Source organism: Bubalus kerabau, chromosome 7, assembly GCF_029407905.1.
Source record: "Bubalus kerabau isolate K-KA32 ecotype Philippines breed swamp buffalo chromosome 7, PCC_UOA_SB_1v2, whole genome shotgun sequence".
NCBI lineage: Eukaryota > Metazoa > Chordata > Mammalia > Artiodactyla > Bovidae > Bubalus > Bubalus kerabau.
The window spans coordinates 76,264,768-76,284,728 of NC_073630.1; the positions used below are offsets into that span (position 1 = coordinate 76,264,768).

At 41.7% G+C, this 19,961-nt stretch overlaps 1 non-coding gene across 1 annotated transcript; it reads left to right on the forward strand.

Annotated features, from left to right (window-relative positions):
• Positions 1-4,815: 4,815 nt before the first annotated feature.
• On the forward strand, positions 4,816-4,942 carry LOC129658220 (U6atac minor spliceosomal RNA). The gene has a single exon (XR_008717319.1). It is a non-coding gene; the product is annotated as a U6atac minor spliceosomal RNA (small nuclear RNA).
• Positions 4,943-19,961: the final 15,019 nt, after the last annotated feature.

Below are 19,961 nucleotides of genomic sequence, written 5' to 3' on the forward strand. Positions count from 1 at the left end.
TTGTCACCAAACGCTTCAAATTCTCAAAATGAGGTTAATTCCACCCACCCATCTCTAGGTTCACAGGGTTTTTGCCCCCCTAACTTCAGTACCATTTAATGAGGGTTACTGAGGCCCTGAATTTTCCTAAACATAAAGAATAATAGTGATAGCTCTACACAGAAAGGCCTAATAGAAATTTCTTATTGATAAGTGGTTGCAAATGTAGGTGATGATGCCATTGTAAAATCACCATTTATAAATAATACAATGCACTTGAAAACTAAGTGCATCTCTGAATAGCATATGATGCAAACTGACATAGAGAAATAAATGACCAGTGAGTTATGATAATAAGTGCTTTATAAATACCTACTGACATCATATTAAACTTGGGTAGAAAATGGGGTTGGGGGAAGCTCTACTTACATGTATTTCTCTTTCTCTTGTTCCTGAATATTTCTCAGGCTTGTCCTTACAAGGTAGGCATTTGGTTTTAAAATCCATGTGTTAAAACAATGGCCAAATTTTCTTAGATGGACCTGACACATTATTGAATAAACTCAAGTAAATGATAATACCAAACACTTTATTAAAAGCAAGAAGAACATTTTGAACATGTAGCAACATTTTCTAAAAATAGATGATTCCCAGAAGCTTGAGGCTAAAAAACAAAACTATTCAAATGATAGTGTGAATTTCTCAGATTTTAAAGTCTACCTAAAATTTTATTGTCTGGTTTAATATGAAAAAATAATTTGAACACATTTGATATGGGTGGCTGAATAATAGTGGTCATTTGAAACTTGTTTCTCAGAGGCCATATCTAGAGGTCAAGAAATTTAAGACCTAGTTTTGTTTTTCAATACAGAGTGAAGGTAACAAATGTTGAAAGCTATTAATTTTACAGATGATGAAAGTATAATGAGAAAGAAAAATGAGAATATTCTGTTTCCTTATGACTTCAAAGAATCCTATAGATATAACTTCATTCATTTAAGAAAACAACCCTGCTAATTACATTATATGTAATTATATTATTATTTATAATAAGCTAATTTCATAGTTGCCTGTTTTATAGAAAGAGAATTCAGGCCTTGGGAGAAGAGTTGGGCAAAAGTGGAAAAACAATAAAGAAGCCCCTAGATCTTCCAGCTCTTTGGCCCAGAGTAACCCTCCTTGTCAGAGAAGGCAATGGTAACCCACTCCAGTACTCTTGCCTGAAAAATCCCATGTACGGAGGAGCCTGGTGGGCTGTGGTCCATGGGGTCACTAAGAGTCAGACACAACTGAGCGACTTCACTTTCACTTTTCACTTTCATGCATTGGAGAAGGAAATGGCAACCCACTCCAGTGTTCTTGCCTGGAGAATCCCAGGGACAGCGGTGCCTGGTGGGCTGCCGTCTATGGGGTTGCACAGAGCCGGACACGACTGAAGTGACTTAGAAGCAGCAGCAGCAGCAACCCTCCTTGTACACAGAGATGCATTTTCCTTTTGATCTAACTGATTCAGTGGATTGTGAACCCCTCCGTGGTGGGAATGTATCTTCTTCATCTCCCTGGTTTCCATGTCACCTCTCACTCGCCTCAATTCTCTTCCTATCTCTCCAGTCACTTTTCAGTATTTTGTAGGTTTGTCTTGAAAGAGATGGGAATACCAGTCCACCTGATCTGCCTCTTGAGAAATTTGTATGCAGGTCAGGAAGCAACAGTTAGAACTGGACATGGAACAACAGACTGGTTCCAAATAGGAAAAAGAGTACGTCAAGGCTGTATATTATCACCCTGCTTATTTAACTTATATGCAGAGTACATCATGAGAAATGCTGGACTGGAAGAAGCACAAGCTGGAATCAAGATTGCTGGGAGAAATATCAATAACCTCAGATATGCAAACGGCACCACCCTTATGGCAGAAAGTGAAGAGGAACTCAAAAGCCTCTTGATGAAAGTGAAAGAGGAGAGTGAAAAAGTTGGCTTAAAGCTCAACATTCAGAAAACGAAGATCATAGCATCTGGTCCCATCACTTCATGGGAAATAGATGGGGAAACAGTGGAAACAGTGTCAGACTTTATTTTTCTGGGCTCCAAAATCACTGCAGATGGTGACTGCAGCCATGAAATTAAAAGACGCTTACTCTTTGGAAGGAAAGTTATGACCAACCTAGATAGCATATTCAAAAGCAGAGACATTACTTTGCCAACAAAGGTTCGTCTAGTCAAAGCTATGGTTTTTCCCGTGGTCATGTATGGATGTGAGAGTTGGACTGTGAAGAAGGCTGAGCGCCAAAGAATTGATGCTTTTGAACTGTGATGGAGCAGACTCTTGAGAGTCCCTTGGACTGCAAGGAGATCCAACCAGTCCATTCTGAAGGAGATCAGCCCTGGGATTTCTTTGGAAGGAATGATGCTAAAGCTGAAACTCCAGTACTTTGGCCACCTCATGCAAAGAGTTGACTTATTGGAAAAGACTGATGCTGGGAGGGATTGGGGGCAGGAGGAGAAGGGGATGACAGAGGATGAGATGGCTGGATGGCATCACTGACTCGATGAACGTGGGTCTGGGTGAACTCTGGGAGTTGGTGATGGACAGGGAGGCCTGGCGTGCTGCGATTCATGGGGTCACAAAGAATCGGACACAACTGAGCGACTGAACTGAACTGAACTGATGTACCGCCTACATCTTGCAGCAATTGGTCCTTCCTTGGCCCTTTTTCCTTTTTGATGCTATTCATTCTCCCTGGGTAAACCAGGTCTTCAACTACCAACCATATGCAGATGGGTTTCAGCTTGAATTTCCAATACCAGCTTCTCCTAACTTCCAAGCCTATGTGTCCAACTATCTAGTGAATGTTTCCTGGATTTCAGCATATTCAAAGCTAAGATCCTCGCCTTCCCCTGAAGACATGCTCTTCATTTCTCCCAGTCTCAATGAATGTCACACATCTACTCAAACACTGAAACTGGAGAACTAGGGATCATCCAAGATTCCCTTTTTCCAACAGCATGTGTGTGCTAAGTGACCCTATGGACTGTAGCCTGTTGGGCTCCTCTGTCCATGGGATTCTCCAGGCAAGAATACTGGAGTGCCACCTGGGAAGCCCTTCTCCCACAGACCCTACATCAAACAATCAAGTCCTGATCATCAGCTCTTGAAATCTTTCTCAAACTTACCTTTCCCTGTCTGTTCTTTTTTTTTTTTAATATAAATTTATTTATTTTAATTGGAGGTTAATTACTTTACAATTCCCTGTCTGTTCCTATAGTTTCTGCCCTTTTTTCCCCCCAGATTTTCATCATTTCTCTCTTGGATGAACACTATCCTCCTTTACTGATCTCCCTGACTTCAGACCCAGCTCCTGCCCACCCTTACCATGTATCACAGTGTCTCCAAAGCAGCTCTAGATATTAATTCTCTGCTAACTTTCAATGGATCTTCATCTAGGACAACATAATAGAGTCCTTCTGTATCTAAATCTCCTTGTCTTATACCAACTTCATACTTTCATAAATCCTTCCTTGCTGTATTTGATGCTCTAAGAGCATCAAACTCTTTGTAACTCCTCAAACATGCCTTTGCATGTTCTTTTCTCTCTGCCCCTTCCCGATGTGTAACTGGCAATGCCCACATGCCCTTCGTGTCCTGGTTCAAGCATTCCCTCCTCTGTGAAAGGCTTCCCTGACTCTCCAAGGCAGATTTTATCCTTCCTTCTTCAATTAAGAGGTGAATAGGTGGAGAAGAAGAGAGTAACATGTACCTGGAGATTGGGATAGGGACTCCATGCATAGAGAAAAAAAATAGAGAAGTCTAGGGTGCAGATTCTTTGTGGGATTTGCCTTGGACCTACTGTACTTGTGCATGAATAGGATTCAGTTCTGGACCTGCGAAGGCTGTGACAAGAGGATAGAGATGTTTTCCCCTCCCCCACTTCCTCACAGTAGTCATTGACACTATGGGAATTACACCTGTCATTGACACCTGGCCTGCTTGGCAGCAGTTTTCTGTCTAGGATTATTTGGTGTTGTTCTAAGTAAAAAGAGATCTGAATTGGACAACAATAGAAGTAAACCCTGGGGCATGTGCCAACTCACCAAATTGCTTCCTGGCCTTGTGATGCAGAGGACTATATAATTATGAGACTGTCATACACATATATGTTGGTTTGAAGAAATTAGACACAGACACCCAATTGCCAACAGCAATGAGAAGAGACAGACTTGTTGGAACCAAGTGAATGGTGTGGTTTCCAAAGAAACTTGGAGGCTTGGGTTTTCTGATGAGAAGATACTGCTGAATTAAATCTAATTACCACAGGAAGTAGCCCCCACTTTTCAAAGCAAAGAGCTAGTAATGGCGCTGGCAAGGTTATGAAGGTGTGTCCCAAGATTTCCTAAAAAGATTGACTGCCAGAGCAGCCCATCGTTCTCCTATTTCATTGGGTCTTCTCAAATGGGGTGAAGAAGATCTATTTCTCTCCAAATTCACCTCAGTTGTGCTTCTGTCCTAGTTATTGAACAAGTGATGTACCCCTTGCTGTAGCTTAGAAACAATGCTACAGTCATTGATTGTAACTTCGGTGTTTTTGGAAACTTAGCACCTCTTCCCCCTTCTTGCCAATGGCTCTGTCAATTTCTCAGCCTAACTAGGATCATGGCATCCGGTCCCATCACTTCATGGCAAATAGATGGAGAAAAAGTGGAAACAGTGGCAGATTTTATTATCTTGGACTCCAAAATCCCTGCAGATCATGACTGCAGCCATGTAATTCAAAGACATCTGCTCCTTGGAAGAGAAGCTATGAAAAACCTACACAGCGTATTAAAAAGCAGAGACATGTGTTTTATGAAAGGAGAGAAGGTTAGCACTCCTCTTGACAAGGATGGAAGAGGCTCTCGGGCCTGACAACATGCATACGATTAAGGCATTGCCTACCTACTTTGTGGCATCTAACCAAATTTTTTTGTGCTTTCCAAAGTAGGGGGATTTTAAAGGATGATTTATCTTCTGAAAAATAAACATTAAATTTGAAACAAAAAATTTTTTTAAATCAAAGACCACTTTGCCAACAAAGGCCTGTATAGTCAAAGCTATGGTTTTTCCAGTATTCATGTATGGATGTGAGAGCTGGACCATAAAGAAGGCTGAACACCAAAAAATTGATGCTGGAGAAGACTGTTTAGAGTCCCTTGGACAGCAAGATCAAACCAGTCAATCCTAAAGGAAATCAGTCTTGAATATTCATTGGAAGGACTGATGCTGAAGCTGAAGCTCCAATACTTTGGCCACCTGATACCAAGAGCCAACTCACTGGAAAAGACCCTGATGCTGAGAAAGATTGAGGGCAGCAGGAGAAGGGGAAGACAGAAGATGAAATGGTTGGATGGCATCATCGACTCAATGGACATGAGTTTGAGCAAATTCTGGGAGATGGTAAAGGACAGGGAAGCCTGGTGTGCTACAGTCCAGGGAGTGGAAAAGAGTCAGACATGACTTAGCGACTGAACAACAAAGTTTTTGCCAAGAGCCAGGAAATGCTTGTTGACTCTATATCAAGAAAACAAGGCAATCACTTGTTCATCTCAGTATAGGGTTGGTGGTGGTTTAGTTGCTAAGTTGTGTCTGACTCCTGTGACACCATGGACTGTGGCCCACCAGGCTCCTCTGTTCATGGGATTTCCCAGGCAAGAATACCAGAGCATTCTTGGGTTGCCATTTCCTTCTGCACAGTATAGCGTTAGCAGGACCTTAGTGCTAAAGCTTGAAATGCAATGGGTACGTAGACGCCCAGGGACTTCTCTTGCAGGTTTCACGAGGGGAGAAAAAAATGGGGAGATGAAATGTCCCTTCTCTATGCTCGAGAGATAATTGCAGGTACAAGAATAAATAGGTGTGTAAGAATAAATCCACACTAATGTCTAGACAGAAAAAGCATCAAAAAGAAATCAAGAGAAATTTGCCTTGCTGGGATTAGCATCTTAGAACCAGGATAATGAAAACATCAGTAATTGCTCCCAAAGATCACTGTATTAGTCCAAGTTCTCCAGAGACAGAACAAATAAGATAGAGGTAAAGACAGAGTCAGAGCCAGAGATAGAGGCAGAGGTACAGGTAGATTCGTGGAGATTTCTTGTGAGGGATTGGCTCATGTGTTTATGAAGGCTAAAAATGCTGAGAAGATTTGCTGTCTGTAAGCTGGAGACCCAGGAAAGCTAGCAGTGTAATTTAGTGATACTCCCCAAAACACCGAAGTTACAATCAATGACTGTTCATTTGTTTCTAAGCTACAGCAAGGGGTACATCCCTTGTTCAATAACTGGGACTGAAGCTCAGCTGAGATGAACTTGGAGAGAGTTTTCTTGTTATTTATTTTTTAGTTTAGCACTTTGAAGTGTTTCTTTCTTCACTTGGGTTTATGTGGTGAATACAAAATATTCATCAAAAATTTGTTATCTTTAAGTTCGGATTTACTTGACAAACATTTTCATTGAAAAATAACACTGGGGATATTTTTCAAGTGATGGCAAGGAAGAAAATGATGTGAAGGAAACCCTCCTCCTCCTTACTTGTAGTTTATATTCACAAGGTGTCTATCCCTACCCATTTCCTACACTTCCCTTGTTTTTACAGTTATCCCAAGATGAGGGGGCCATATTCCCTCTAGGGTGACAGCACATTTATAGGGAATCTCCCTTGTGGTTACTTTGTATTATCACAGTTCCTAAGGAAGTAGATGCAGACGAGATGGAGCTGAGCCAGCTTCCTCTCTCCAGCCTTCCTGTCTCCTTGCCTCTGTCCCTGCATTGGGGCCCCCAGAGAGCAAGCAGTCTCTGCCACGGGTGACAGAGGTAGCTGGATGTCTGCTGCTGCTGCTGCTGCTAAGTCGCTTCAGTCGTGTCCGACTCTGTGCAACCCAATGGACGGCAGCCCACCAGGCTCCCCCGTCCCTGGGATTCTCCAGGCAAGAACACTGGAGTGGGTTGCCATTTCCTTCTCCAATGCGTGAAAGTGAAGTCGCTCAGTCGTGTCCGACTCCAAGCGACCCCATGGACTGCAGCCTTCCAGGCTCCTCCATCCATGGGATTTTCCAGGCAAGAGTACTGGAGTGAGGTGCCATTGCCTTCTCCTACCCACAGCCATTTCCCCTGCTTCCCCACTGGTGAACATTTGTCTTACTGCAAATATCAGTATGGTCAGTTCAGTAAGGGTGGTCGATTACTTTTCCCAGCCTCTCAGGTTTTCAGGAGCCAGTGGTTCTGGCTGATGAGTTGGGAGCAGAAGTTGTTGAGCAGGATATCTGCAAAGCTGCTCAAAAGTGGGAAACAGGGACTTCCCAGGTGGTCCAATAGCTAAGACTCTGCGCTCCCAGTGCAGGGGGCCCAAGTTAGATCTCCCGACTAGATCCCACATGCTGGAACTAAGACCCAGTTCAATCAAATGAATAAATAAATAAATAAGGGGGAAGAAGCTTAACTGGGTCCCCTTTCTTGCTTATGTATTTTAAGCACAAACACACAACACTCCATGTAGTACAAGGAGGTATGTATATTCAACAGAATATCCATCACATAGGAGTGGAATGCCTACAGGGGGCAGGCAGTTGGATGAGTGGCTGGTGTGAATGGAGGGAAGCAAATTTCATAAAAGAGGAGGGCTCTGTACAGTCTGCCCTTGTGAAGGCGTTCTGAGATGGGTGCTTATTCACCTTAACTCTGCACCTGATGTCTCAAAGGAAAGAGACTGGGGATGGGGTGGGGAGGGGAGAGGAGAAAGATAAAGGAAAGCAGCGCAGAGAGTGATTGTCAATAATCCTATGAAACTGCAGGATGATACACGGATAAAATTCACTTGGCATCAACAGACCCAGGAATCCAGGACTGCTCTCCTAGGCTCAAATCTTCCCAGGAGTCTGACTTCACCTGGGGAGCTCTCGGATTTCCGGCAGTCAGGCAGCCTCGCGCTGCGGGTGACTGGGGGAATTCTCTGCCCGCGGTACCTCTCCCTGCAGATGTGAACAAGAACCCCGCGGCGCTCCTGCCGGAAGCACACTGGCTGCTGGCCAGCCCTTACGTCTTAAATCCAAACCCTGGATTCCCTTTTCAGATCCTCTGTCCTGGGCTTGGCCCCCACCCAGCCTCAGGGCCTGGGTCAGTCTTTACACAGCTGTCCCTTTTAAGATTCAGCAGACCTAACTTCCTGTTTAGGTTCTGTTCTCCCGGAAAACAGAGGGTTGGCTGCCTTCTTCCTCTAAGCAGAGGTGCATACAATTAGATGTTAGGTAAAACGTCGTGGTAAAAGAGAGATTTGACAGAAGAGCCTTGAAATAGAAGCCTCAGGAGGAGCCCGGTAGCCTGCCATGAAGGTAGCCCCAGAGGAGCCAGGCCTCTGGCATTCATGTCACATGTAGACCACTGTTCTTGATTCTCAGGGGCTCTGTGGCCTGTTTTAACCCAAAGGATGAGGCAGAAATGGTGATGGGTACGTTTGGGGCCTGGAACTTATGAAGGCCTGGGAACTTCGGCTGTCTGTGCTCTGGGGCAGCCTGCTGCTAAGGAGGAAGGTGGATTCCCCTGAGGCCATCAGGCTGGGAGGCAGCCCACGGCAGGTTTTAGAGAGCTTTGTCCCCCAACACTCATTAACCAAAACAAAGAGCTAAGACAGCCATTGTATTTAGGGTTTAAACATAGACTTTGGAAATCCTTCTACAGAAAATATAAAGGAAAGACTTAGGAGGAAAGGTACTATTTCTTCACTCAAGGGAAAGAGAGTGGTCTTTTGACAAATGGTTTTCCAATCCAAGCTTAAGAGTGTGTGCTTCTGCAGAGCTTTGTGTGAATATGTGTTAAGGCTAACTGCATGTCTCCTTCTCTCCTTCACCTCCTCTAAAGACGCTGTTGCCTGTCCCCTGGATTTGCCTAATGCTGCTCCCACTCCTGTGCCATACCAACACCTGTATAGGCTCCTCCCATCACTCAGTTCAGGTCAGTTCAGTTCAGTCGCTTAGTCCTGTCCAGTTCTTTGTGACTCCATGGACTGGAGCACATCAGGCCTCCCTGTCCATCACCAACTGCCCGAGTTTACCCAAACTCATGACTATCGAGTCGGTGACACCATCCAACCATCTCATCCTCTGTCATCCCCTTCTCCTCCTGCCCTCAATCTTTCCCAGCATCAGGGTCTTTTCAAGAGTCAGTTCTTCACATCAGGTGGCCAAAGTATTGGAGTTTCAGCTTCAGCATCAGTCCTTCAAATGAATATTCAGGACTGTTAGGATGGACTGGTTGGATCTCCTTGCAGTCCAAGGGACTCTCAAGAGTCTTCTCCAACATCACTGCTGTGATTCAAAATCCTGCCAGTTCTTGTGAACCACCATGAAGTAGGACCACTGTATAACTGTTTCCCAGTGAGAGCTCTTCCTTTCCTCTGAGCTCCATTCCCATAGCAACTCTAAAATGGAAAATTGATGGGCTATTAACCGTTTTGTATCATCATTTCTCTTATCTTGAACTGACATGTAACTATATTTTGATTTAACTTTTACTGGTTTATTTTTTGTTCCTTAAATCAAATTGCAGCTTATCAAAGACGGGAACATGTTCATCTCCCCTCAATAGAAAGTCAGTAAATATTTGTTGATGTCTACTATGCTTTTCAGCTGTACCCACTCCAAGGGATGCAGTAGCTGCATTTTCTTGCTTTCTTTTTTTTTGGTATGAAACTTGAAATGGTGCTTTTGCAACATGCCGGTTTTAATTTGTTTTTGAAATTGAGATATAATTGACATATAACATTGTGTTTTTTATTGAAGTATAGTTGATTTACAATGTTGTAATAGTTTGTAGTATACAGCAAAGTGACTCAGCTATATATATGTATATAGACATATGTACATATATGAAAAAATATGTGTGTGTATATACATATGTGTATATACATAAATACACATATGTATATATACAAATATATGTAAATGCACATATGTATATATTCTTTCTCATATTTTTTCATAATTTTTTGATATTGAATATAGTTCTCTATGCTATACAGTAGGACCTTGTTATCTATTTTTTGTATAGCATTGACTTGGCCAAAATGTTCATTCGGGTTTTTCCATCAGATCAGATTAGATCAGATCAGTTGCTCAGTCGTGTCCGACTCTTTGCGACCGACCCCATGAATCACAGCATGCCAGGCCTCCCTGTCCATCACCAACTCCCGGAGTTCACTGAGACTCACGTCCATCGAGTCAGTGATGCCATCCAGCCATCTCATCCTCTGTCGTCCCCTTCTCCTCTTGCCCCCAATCCCTCCCAGCATCAGAGTCTTTTCCAATGAGTCAACTCTTCACATGAGGTTTTTCCATAATATCTCTAAATGTTTTGGCCAACCCAATAGTTTGTATCTGCTAATCCCAAATTACTAATTTATCCCTCCTCCACTCTCTTTCCCCTTTGATAACCATAAGTTTGTTTTCTATGTCTGTGAGTCTGCCTCTGTTTCATAACTAAGTTCATTCTTACCATATTTTAGATTACACATAGAAGTGATATCACATGGTATATGTCTTCCTCTGTCTAGCTTACTTCCCTTAATATGATGATTTCTAGACCTATCAATGTTGCTGCAAATGACATCATTTCATTCTTTTTTATGGCTGAGTAATATTTCATTGTAACATTATAGTCGTTTTCTATTTTCTTTTTAAAGTTTCCAGTTCCTATTAAAATGGTTGTAATGATGATTCCCTGATGGCTCAAGAATCCACCTGCTAATGCAGAAGATGCAGGTTTGATCCCTGACCTGGGAAGATCCCACATCAGTTCAGTTCAGTTCAGTTGCTCAGTCATGTCCGACTCTTTGCGACCCCATGAATCGCAGCACGCCAGGCCTCCCTGTCCATCACCAACTCCCAGAGTTCACTCAGACTCACATCCATTGAGTCAGTGATGCCATCCAGCCATCTCATCCTCTGTCATCCCCTTCTCCTCCTGCCCCCAATCCCTCCCAGCATCAGAGTCTTTTCCAATGAGTCAACTCTTCGCATGAGGTGGCCAAAGTACTGGAGTTTCAGCTTTAGCATCATTCCTTCCAAAGAAACCGCAAGGCTGATCTCCTTCAGAATGGACTGGTTGGATCTCCTTGCAGTCCAAGGGACTCTCAAGAGTCTTCTCCAACACCACAGTTCAAAAGCATCAATTCTTCAGCACTCAGCCTTCTTCACAGTCCAACTCTCACATCCATACATGACCACTGAAAAAACCATAGCCTTGACTAGACGAACCTTTGTTGGCAAAGTAATGTCTCTGCTTTTGAATATGCTATCTAGGTTGGTCATAACTTTCCTTCCAAGGAGTAAGCATCTTTTAATTTCATGGCTGCAGTCACCATCTGCAGTGATTTTGGAGTCCCAAAAAATAAAGTCTGACACTGTTTCTACTGTTTCCCCATCTATTTCCCATGAAGTGGTGGGACCAGATGCCATGATCTTCGTTTTCTGAATGTTGAGCTTTAAGCCAAATTTTTCACTCTCCACTTTCACTTTCATCAAGAGATTCTTTAGTTCTTCTTCACTTTCTGCCATAAGGGTGGTGTCATCTGCATATCTGAGGTGATTGATATTTCTCCCAGCAATCTTGATTCCAGCTTGTGTTTCTTCCAGTCCAGCATTTCTCATGATGTACTCTGCACAGAAGTTAAATAAGCAGGGTGACAATATACAGCCTTGATGTACTCCTTTTCCTATTTGGAACCAGTCTGTTGTTCCATGTCCAGTTCTAACTGTTGCTTCCTGACCTGCATACAAATTTCTCAAAAGGCAGGTCAGGTGGTCTGGAGCAACTAAGCCCATGTGCCACAATTGCTGAGTCAGTACTCTAGAACCCTCGAGCTGCAATAAGAGAAACCACTGCAACGAGAAGCCATGTACTGCAGTGAAGAGTAGCCCCCACTCGCTGCAACTGGAGAAAAAGCCCACATAGCAAGAAAAACCCAGCACAGCCAAAAATAAAATTTTGAAATAAAAATTATATTTAAAAATATGATTATAATGATTTTAACCTCTTGCCTGAGACTGAGGGGGTTCCTGGGAAGTGGGACCTTCACCACTAAAACTGGCAAGGTCACTTGCACACCAAGATGAGTTGTCTACCCTCCTTCTACAAGTTACTGCCATATCTAATTCACTTGGTGCCCTACCCAAGTTTCAACTGCAGAAACTGCAGAACAGGTGCCTAATCCTATTTTCACATAAACTGCCTCTGCATACTATAAAGTCCAAGCAAGTGGTCTCCTAAATGAGTTTCAACATCATTTACATTTGATAGGAAGGTTTTTTGAAAACTACTTCTGGTAATTATATGTTAGCATAATGATGGTTGTTTTCATAGCAACACTTATAAAAAGGAAGATTAAAAACTTGCTGGATTTTCTCCAGCGTGGTTCTAGAGAGGGAAGTGATATGGCAAGCACATGCAGTCCAGAGCCCAGAGTTTACTCTAGTCCATTTGGCAGCAAAGCAAGTCCAGCACTTCACTCATACCTTCATTATAGCATTTATTACATCACATTGTATTCATTTCTTAATTTGTCACTCTTTATGCCCCAGTACTATGAGCTTCTTAAGACACAGACAGGTGTATTTATGACAATGTTTAATAAAAATGTATATAATATACCAAATAGTGTTCTCTACTTTTTACAAATGTTAACTCATTTAATCCTCATATCTCTCATCAGATAGATACCATTTTATGGATGAGGAAACTGAGGCACAAAGAAGTGAAGTAACTTGCCAAGCTAGTAAGTGACAGAGTTGGGATTCGAATCCAGGCAGTCTGGCTCCAAAATGTGCTTCAACCATGACACAAGCCTGTCTAGCTGTTATTTATTGTTGTATCCACAGCACCTAGACCCACCCCTGACCTAAGACTCAATGAATATGTATTAGAGAATGAATAAATGAACAACTATCATATGTAAGACAATCATATGTCCAGGATATTATTGGAGAGTTCTAATTTTAAACATTCTGCCATATTTTCAAAACATGTACTTGGACCATGCATCAGACGATGTATCTAGATTTAGGGGTCAGAAACTGCAGCACAGTTTCTATAATATTATGAATTCCATTTATTCTAAGTTCAAACTGATATTCTTAGTCCAAAAAATTATGATGCCAGGAATGAGGCACCCTGGATAACAAGTTTCAAATACCAGATATTGGAAAAATATCAAGTGTTCTTTGTTCTTATTTACTGTGATCAAGTTTGAAGTTGAAATAGTAATGAAAATATCCATTCTATATGATTTTGTAAGGATTTGGGTCAAAGAATTTGAGAGAAGATGTAAGAAGGCATCTTCTTAGATCTGTTATTATTAGATGTAAAAACTCTTGGAAAATCTTAGAAGGGTTGCCTGGCCAGGAATGTACTTTGTTAAGAAAGGGACTGCTATCTCATGTTTCAATCTGGTCTCCAGAATATTTTCAGCTAAGGACTACCAGGTCCAGAAAATTATCTCCAGCAATGATTCTTAAAGTATGCTCCCTAACCAGCAGAACTTCCAAAAAACTTGCTAGAAACACAAATTCTAGACCCCCCTCTAGACCTAAAGAATCAGAAATTCTGGGGTGGGGTGCAGCAACCTGTTTTAACAACAAGCCCTCCAGGTGATTCTGATGCCAGTTAAAGTTTAAGAATTACAGATCTACAGTAACTAAACTCGGTTTGTTTTTAACTTAATTTTTTAAAAAACAAAGATGATTTGAGAATAAGTGAGCCAGTCTTTGAGGTGAACTAAACACAAAATTATTGAGTTAGAAATGTAAACAAACATAGATACTCACACTTGTTGTATGTGACAGTGTGACCCAAGTTTCAAAAGTCCACAAAGGGCTGAGAGGTGTGTTCATCTCACATTTAATCAGAGCCTGCAGCAAAAGCCTTCCATCTGTCTCAATGGGTCCTATTATTTCATACCATCCCACCAAGGGGAAAAGGTTTCCTAAGACTGAACTGGTGGCTCCTAGTACATGGTTCTTTCTTTTCTTTCCTTTATACCATGGCCCCCTCTTCCCAGGAGCAGATTTTGTCCCGGAAGGAGCTGGAAGCCAAGGTGCTTAAGACCAGCCACCCCTAGAACACTGCTTCCTGGGGACAGTCTCAAGTCCCAGTTATCAGTCCAGCTGGCTCTATAGAAGGTCCTACTGTCTCTCTTCTCAGTCTGTTCTTCTAGGCTCACAGTCATACATCCAATTTCTACATGTCTGAATTGCAGCTCTACTGGATTCCACCTCTTTCTCACAGGCTTTCTGGATCCCATGTAAAATGAGAGGTGTGTTTGGATGTCCATGTTCATCTGTATCCCTGCGTGTGGCAAAATAGTTTAAAAGCTCTCAGAAACGTCTACATAATTCTACCTGGGTACAGTATAAACGGCCCAACCACCCCCCGCCCCCAGCTTTTCTGTCAATGTAGTCTATATTTTTTGCTTGTACTCTTCAGTGACTACATTATTCTTTTTTGGAAGGAACAATGCAAGACTTCTATGCTGGCCACTGAACATTTGGTCTCAAGTCAAATGTCAGGCCGAGAACAGAACTGAATGGACCTTCACAGCCTTCCCTCCTATTGCTATTATTTATTATAAGCTTCCTTCATTTCCAAGGTGCTTTCTGCAACGTGACCGCTGCAGCTGCTACTCTCTTAAAAGGACTGCTCTCTGCATGATCTTTGCTCTGTTTTTATATGACAGGGGCCACAGGACTGACCTTTGGTAGGAAGAGAACAAATTCATGTTGTTCAAGCAACACCACAACACCTAGAACGTCTCCCCCAGTGTGCAGGAGACATTGACCTCATTGTTTTTTTCTGAGTAACACTATAAAACTCCCCTTGGCAGTAGCGCTCAACGTTTTCCATTTAACAATTTCAGGCCCACTATGTGTGGGCTTCACTTGGCTTAGGAACAGAAGAATATCTGTGTGCAAGGCTTGATGAATGAGCTGTTGGGAGATGGATGGTTACCCATTTAGGAAGGTCTGACAATATCCTACTGTTGTAAAGTAAATATTCCCCAAAGTTTTATTTTGTAGATCAGCCACCCTGATGTCTTATTTCTCCTACTAAAATAGTATTGAGCAAAGAGCCTGGGGTGAAGTTGTGATGTAGAATAAGCTTGACGTTAATAGCTCCTCTCATACCCATATAAACCACAGTTTTCCTGCTTCTAGAACCTACCAAGCAGATATTGTATTATCAACCCACTCGATGTACACTGCTAGAACAAGGATGCCAAAGAGGTTTCAGTTTGTGTGCCAACTTCGATAAGCCTGGGTAGGCTGCCAGGCGCAGTGTGTTGAGGATTTGACTCCAGACTCCCCAAGAAAGCATGCACGTCTGCCATAGACTGGGAATGTGCCGGATTTGCCTAGAATTAGCCATTCCTGTGTTAAGAATGTAATATATTACCTTTCAATGGGATATTTGCACATTAAAAGAAGAATGTGAAAGAGAGCAGTTTATTATGACCAATGATAAGTGAATGATCAGGCATTTGTTGAAGGCCAGTGGGATATGTATTTTGGGGAATCCTTAGAAAGAAAGCAGAAGAAAGTGAAAGGGAGATCTGTTGCAAAAGAGAGTCAGTTTGAAAAGGTGCAGAGAAGTTGCTAATCCTAGCCTTGCAAACTACCATTTTATAGACTTATAATTAACTCTAATATTTTGGTTAAGAGTATAAAATGTATACAAGGTGTTTTGATTTGCTTTGCTGCTAATATGGTTTCTATTTAACAGCAACAACTCTCCAAGATTTACAGTACACCCTTTGGTCTATTGTTTGTCTTAGTCTCTGTGACATGAGCCAAGGAGCCTGAGAAGGTGGTTTATGGACTGTCCCATATGGCACAGACTGTATCATATGTCATTTGCCTACTGGATCAAGCACAGGCTTGGTGCTCAACAAATAATAAACTACTCGAGTGCTGCCACTGACTCTGTTGTTGTTGGTCAGTTTGTAAGTCGTGTACGGCTCTTTTGCAACCCCACTGACTGTAGCCTACCAGGCTCCTCTGTCCATGGGATTTCCCAGGCAAGAATACTGGAGTGGATTGCCATTTGCTTCTCCAAGGGATCTTCCCGACCCAGGAATAGAACTCAGGTCTCCTGCATAGCAGGTGGATTCTTTACTGTTGAGCCACCAGCAGAGCCCCTATTTAGAGATCAACTTTTTTCCAAACAGGGTCTAAATAAGAAGCTCCTCATTCATCAGCTCTGAAAATATCAAGTGATTTTTGAGCCTTTGTTTTTTATGTTCAAAAATGGAAAACAGTAGCCACCAAATCCACTGCAGAAATACGAAGCAAAAGTGGTCTGGTGATAGCATTTTCTTAACAGAGTGTGCAATTTTCAGAGCACAATGATTAAAATAAAGAATCCCAAATTTAGAGTCAAAAGAAGTGCTGTGCCCTTTAGCTGACCATGACATTTAACCTGTTTCAGATTTTCTCCTAAACCATAAGCATAGAAACACAAAACTTCTAAGTTTCAATCAAATCATTCCTGGTTGACAATCAAAAGAGAAGACATCATGAATTGACCTCTGATTTCCTATAATCATAATGCTACTTCCTGTCACAAAAATTATAAAACTGATAGAAAAATAGAAAAAAAACCTCCAAACATATGTGCATTGATTAAATATGTAAAACCACACAACAGTAAAAACTAGCAAATGCTTCTTTTGTGACACTCTGCATGGCTTAGACTTGTTGCAGTTTATCAAGATACATAGTTTAGGAGACAAGTTTTCCTAATAAATCAACCCTATGCAAACAAAGGATTTCTTCACTCCTCCAAAGACTAACACACCACATCGTAAGTTAGGGTCATCTGTCTCACGAATATTCATTGCCAATTTCATATGCAAGGGTGCCCATGAAAGTCTTTGAGTGGCAAATGCTTCTACAGAGTTGCCCTGCCCTTCCCTTCCTCTTCAGAAAGGAATTCATTCCTGAGCTTCATAAACCAGATTCTGACACTTCCATTCTGCCCACATCACACCCTTTACCCTGCAGCTTGATCTGTAAGGTAAATGCGATGCGATGAGCTTGGCATTTGGTCCCCAGACTTTCTTTGTTTTCTTGGTAATAACTTTGGTCAGTATGATGGAGTCTATCTCCAGTGAGAAAGTTCACTGAAGTGGGGAGTGAAAAGTCAAATAATCTCAAATGGTGTCTAAAAAACATACTTGAAAGAGTTTTATATAGTATGAAAGACTTTGGAAACTGTAAATAGCCAAGCTAATATTGGATATTATGGATTTTTCTGACTTAATAAATATACTCACTAGGGCAGAAGTTTTAGTCAAGATAAAAGACATTGAACCAGACGGGGACAGGGAGGCAGAAAACCTAGAGAAGAAAGGTCGGTGGCTTCTTCATAAACCTGCCCACCACAGAAAAGGAGTCTTCTCTGAGGCCTGTCGGGTCAGAGTTTTTTGTTCAAGTCAGATAAGCTTGCAGCCTCCTCCTCTGGAAGCTTTTCAAATTCCAGCTTTTCCAGCCACAGTCTGAGAGCATTTGCCTAACTCCTATTCAGAGGGTAAAATTGTTTTTATTTGTCATCATTTCACCTAGGTCCTTGACTCCACATTAGCTCCAATTGGACTATTCATTGTTAGTCACAGAAATAGTGTCTTCAAAGAATCAAAGCATTGTTGTAAAGCAATTATCCGCCGATCAAAAATAAATTAAAAAAATTAAAAGTATGAGTCTTTGAAAGCAGTTTTCAAGTCAAATATGACTCCCAGGCCAGTGGCAATGCTCTAGAGAGACATCACTCAGCTGGTTTCAGGCTGGGGGGCGGGATTTGCTGGAAGAGGCAGTTCCCAGGGAGCCACTGCCCCCCTGTGTCTCAGCGCTGGCCAGGAATTGTTCCATGACAGGGAGAACACTTGGCAAAAGTCTGTAAAAGATTATTGGTGGGCTATTTCTGGCTCTTAATTTGTTGGCTCAATTAAGGTTTCCTTTCTTCTCATGGTTTCTTAAACTATAATCTTTCTTTTAAAAAATCAATTTTTAAAAGGCATATTTATCATAATTATCAAAGTAGTATATATTCCTTGAAGATAAATGTGTACAATTGTTTAATTTTGTTAACCTTTTGATGTATCTCTTCCTTGTTTTCTTAAATCCTTTTCCATTTAAGGAAAACTAATTTTGCTTGGGCACAGGAAAAAAACCACAGAACCATCGAATCTAATTTTATCATAAATGTTTTGTAAACATGATCTCTTCTCCACAATAAGAAAAGAGACTTTTGAATATGCTAGAGTACTAAGACACACAATTTCCCTTTTTTTCTTACAAAATTTAAAATTAAACTTAGGGACTTCCCTGGTAAGCTAAGATTCCATGCTCTCAATGCAGGGGGCCCAAGTTTGATCCCTGGTCAGGGAACTAGATTCCACATGCTGCACCTAAGATCCAGTGCAGCCAAATAAATAAATATTTTTAAAAGAATTTAAAATGTAAAGGGTAGCACTTTAGATCATAAAACCTCATATATTTTGCCTATAATTTCAATTCTATGGATTAAGAATACTATGAAAGTGAAAAGTGAATGTTACTCAGTCTGACTATGTGACCCCATGGACTGGAGCCTGCCAGGCTCCACTGTCCATGGGATTTCCCAGGCAAGAATACTGGAGTGGGTAGCCATTCCCTTCTCCAGGGGATCTTCCTGACCCAGAGATCAAACCCAGGTCTCCACATTGCAGGCAGATTCTTTACCATCTGAGCTACCAGGGAAGCCCTAAGAATTCTGTAGTGAATGCAACTATTAGACCCATTGAATATTATCGCATTTTCAAGACAGAAAAATAAAACTTCTTGCTCTAAAGATGGACTGTGGGAGCTATGGTAATTTAGCAGTCTAAATGATCCAGTCATTGGCAAATGCATCAGGTGTGATTTCAGATGTGTTTTCACATGGGATTGGTCACATTTCTATATGTCATAGAGAGATGCTGCTTCTCCCCAACTATGAAGAATGAAGAAACAAAGGCATTATGGGAAGAGCTGAGAATGAGTCATCTGTGCCTCCAAACACCTTTCCTTCTATATCTTGTTTGTTGTCTGTGCCATCTAGGTGTGTATATGGCACAACACATAAATACGGGCGGCAGTGTCAGAGACAGTCTGGACAAGATCTAGAATGAGTTGGGAGGAAGCTGACTGTATCTTTAGCTGGTTTATCTGATCCTTTATTTTCTCAAGAGTTAGTTTCTCAAGAGCTTTTTGGACTTCCCTGCTGGTCCACAGGTTAAGAATCTTCCTGGCAATGTAGGGGACATAGGGTTTGATTCTTGGTCCAGTAAAATTCCATGTGCCACAGGGCAACTGAGCCCATGTACCACAACTACTGAAGCCCACATGCTTAGAGCTTGTACTCGGTAACAAGAGAAGCCACCGCAAAGAAAAAAAAGAAAGAATTCCCAAACTTTTGGATTTGTGAAAAGTGAAAGTGAAGTCACTCAGTCGTGTCCGACTCTTTGAGACCCCATGGACTGTAGCCTACCAGGCTCCTCCATCCATGGAATTTTCTAGGCAAGAGTACTGGAGTGGGTTGCCATTTCCTTCTCCAGGGGATCTTCCCGACCCAGGGATTGAACCCAGGTCTCACGCATTGCGGGCAGACGCTTTACCATCTGACCCACCATAGGAAGTTTCCCACCTACTTCTTGTATATTACCTTAAAATTGTATAGGAATTGATCAGCACTTTCAACGTAGAAAAATAAAACTTCCTAAAAACAAAAACTTCCTTCAGCCTATGTGAATTATGTAATTTGTTCATTTAAACAATCCATTTATTGGCGATTGCAAATGGCTATTATTATGCATACATACAAAACAATGCTGTATAAGAAAACTTTAACAAAAAGTCTATTGAATATCAAGCTATTAATTATAGCACCTCAAA